At 42.3% G+C, this 3,457-nt stretch overlaps 1 long non-coding RNA gene across 1 annotated transcript; it reads right to left on the minus strand.

Moving 5' to 3' along the window:
- Nucleotides 1–935: 935 nt before the first annotated feature.
- On the minus strand, nucleotides 936–3,095 carry LOC142735910 (uncharacterized). Its single transcript, XR_012880549.1, has 3 exons — nucleotides 2,915–3,095; nucleotides 1,857–2,214; nucleotides 936–1,757 (listed from the first exon to the last, which is right to left on the minus strand). It is a non-coding gene; the product is annotated as an uncharacterized LOC142735910 (long non-coding RNA).
- Between the last annotated feature and the right edge of the window lie 362 nt (nucleotides 3,096–3,457).

Here is a 3,457-nt window from a genome sequence, read left to right on the forward strand (position 1 = left end):
GCAGGGATTGGAGCTAGCTCTGGTTCCTGCCATTACCGCTGATGATGCCGACTCAGCTCCTGAGCCGGCGCCATCTTGCCGGCGGCTGCGGAAGCCTTACAGGCCCCGCCTCCGGGCGGGGGCTGGAAGTTTTCCGTACTAGGCAGACCGGGAGGCTACTATTAGGCCTCCGGTTGCCATTGCAGCCACCGACACCCTGGCAATTTCATTGCTGGGGTGTTTATGAGATGTAAACACCGTAAATGCAGCGATCACTTTTGACCGCTGCATTTAAGGGGTTAATGGCCGGGATCGAAGCTAACTTCTGTCTCCACCATTACAGCAGAGTGTCAGCTGTAAGATACAGCTGACATCCGGGGATGATGGCACCGACTCGGCTTCTGAGACGGTGCCATGCATTTGTCGTAAGTATACGACATTTTGCAGGAAGCACTGGCTTTCCATGACGTATACTTACGACAAATGTCGGGAAGGGGTTAAGGCCTGATCCTCTGATCCCCTGTACAATATGCTGCACTACTTATGGAGTATTGTGTATTGTAACTATCATTTTTCAGCTGACAGTTAGCCTATTAGGACCTAATAGGCTTCCGTACTTGGCCGACCAGGAAGCCATTGCTAGGCCATTTCTAGGCTTCCTGGTTGACACCCGCTGCAGATGGCGTGGGGACAGCTGCTGTGCCCGCATCATCTTCAAGACGTGACTGTATGCCCATTTGTGGTAAGTGAGCCTTAATACGGATGTATAGTCACGCCCAATAGCGGTAAGGGGTTAATGCTATGGTTTTTTTTCTGTACTCAACAAACTATTAGAGCACAAATCAAACATGACAGGAGTGTTAAACATAGTATCAGTTGTTCATTCCTTTCATCGCTGATATAACAATTCACACACAAAATCTTAGATTTACATCTTCTTTTATTTAGGTATATATGATAAGTAAATAATCATCATTAATGACAAAATCCTCTCCAGATGGTATCAGGTGGCCTTCTCTCTCCATGCAGTCTATCCTGATGGTCCTGAGAGGTGTTTGAGATGTGGAGAGTTACAATGATGTATATTGGTGGGAATGCCCCCTATCTCTCACTTGGTATGTGGTAGAGGATATTATCTAGAAGACTGGGGTGGCTTTGCCTCCTGTATATATGTTCTGCAGGTTGTTGACTGCTGCACATACAGTTGTCCCCAGACTCTGGAAGTCTAATTCACCGCCTTCAATCTATGGATGGTTTCAAGAGATCTGTTATGTACCACACATGAAGGATTTGATATCAGTGACCAGAGATGTTTCTCATATCACATGGCACTTGGTATAGCTGGCATATCTTCATTGAATCAGATGCCTACTGCAGGTGATCTTGAGCAGATGGAGATGACACTTTTCTGCTGACCTGTCCTACGGGCTGATGCCATTTATCCTCCAAACTGCGTAAGCAGTGTGTATTTTTTTTTTAAAGAAGAGTCATATAATGTTCTAGAGGAGGGCACAAGCTTCACCCTGGCATTTGTTAGTTGATGTTCACCGTCTATATTTACAGTTTAGTATATTCGCCATCACTGTTTTGGAATTCCATTGATGTTTAAGTTGTGTAGCTCTAGAAGGGTCATATAATGTTCTAGAGGAGGGCACAAGCACCATCCTGGCATTTGCTGGTTAAAGTTCGCCATCTATGTCATCATCACAGTTTCGGAAATTCCATTGATGTTTAAGCTGTGTGGCTATGACTTGATATTCCTCCTGGGATGAGCAAAACTGTAAGCAACAGAAGAATGAATAAAACATTACTATATAGAAATGTTCTTTGTATTCTATTCTATACAAGACTCATACCAGACAACACATACATCTCACCTTTATATGCTCTTCTTTAGGGCCGGTTTATGGCCTCCTCACGCTGGCAGACGAGCCTTTTGTGGTTTATAAGTCTTGATGTGATTGAACCAGCGGAGAACGTGGAACAGTTCAGCAGGTGGAGCACCGGATAGTGACTCGAGCACTATTATATCAGCCTGGGTTGGGTTATGTCCTTTGATATAACTTTTATCGGCCAGGTACTTATTTAGAGCCTTCAGGCCAGTGGCTGATCTAACGTCTCCAAAATGTACTGTTGTTCCTTTATAGAAGAAGGAAACGCAGCAAGAAATGACCTCACTGCAGGGTGTTATATCAGCGTTGTCCACAGCCTTAGATGTTATCTCCTCCTTGTTTTCTATAAAAACATGCATTAAAAGTTTTTAGGGAGAAGATGGAGAACATTTTAGAGCTGCTAGGATACTTAAGGAGTCTGTGATTGTTAATAAGAGTCTAGATGTGACGGTTCATGATGGGTGTAAGCACAGACTGATTGTAGAAAACCAGGAGAAAAATACTAAAAGATTAAAGGAGTTGTCTAGTTTAAAAAATCTATTTCCAAATACAGAATTCTAAGTTATTAGAGGGGAGTCTCCTGTTCAGGGTCCGCATCTATTAGTCAGATAGGAGAGCGGCTATAAAGAGTGCCTCTCCCTCTAGAGGACCCAGCATGCGCGTCCAATATAAACAGTCAGCTTACACGCAATCAATTGACTAATATGAGAAATGTGCAATGCTTTCTTTAGCCTCTGGGGACATTGAACACTTGCTGCCTTATTACCTTTTATACTACAGCTTATCACTGTGGGTCCCAGCATAGGGACAACCTGTGAGCAGCTTATTTTCATGGGGCTAATCTAACAAAAATGGATTGTCCAAAGCGGACAATCCCTTAAATATAAAAAGATCACATTTTATAAAATATCATGGTACACATGACTACTGACAGACAGGGAATGAGAACCATTTTTTTTTTTTTTACACTATGTAGTAATATAGCTGAGATAATTCTGTGTGTCCCATGTTCAGCAGTTAATGTGTACAGTTATATTTCTTACCTGGCTTGTGGACAACAACAGATTCTAGTTCAGTGTCCTCGTCATTCATGCCTTCTCTTTTCAAAGGAAAAATCCTCTGGATGATCTTACAATCTTTGCTATAATCCCAAGAAACAATGAAATTGGAATATTAATATCATACATTTGTTTTAATCTTCAGTAGTGCAATGGTCGCACTCGCTTCTTCAGTCAGCAAGGAATGCTGGGTGCACGTTCTGATCTCCACATCCCATATGCAGTTATAGAAAGTAGCATTCATATAAACAAGTCAGATATATATCAAATCATCTACAGTTAGTTTACATGATGCTTAGCAGGATGTGATCTGAGCTGCCGGTGTGTACAGAGTGAGTGTTACCCAGAAAAGTGACAACCGCTGGTCTGAATATGATCTTAGTATTTCTCCTTTTCCATCAACCACTCATACTGTACTTATACCAGGACACTGATCACATCCATGTACACAATGTACAGCTCCAGTATCTCTCATTCTCATTGGGGTCAATTTATTAAATGTCTTTGCCAGTTTTCTGGTATTAAAAA

This window comes from Rhinoderma darwinii, chromosome 1 (assembly GCF_050947455.1).
Source record: "Rhinoderma darwinii isolate aRhiDar2 chromosome 1, aRhiDar2.hap1, whole genome shotgun sequence".
In the NCBI taxonomy this organism is placed as follows: Eukaryota; Metazoa; Chordata; class Amphibia; order Anura; family Rhinodermatidae; genus Rhinoderma; species Rhinoderma darwinii.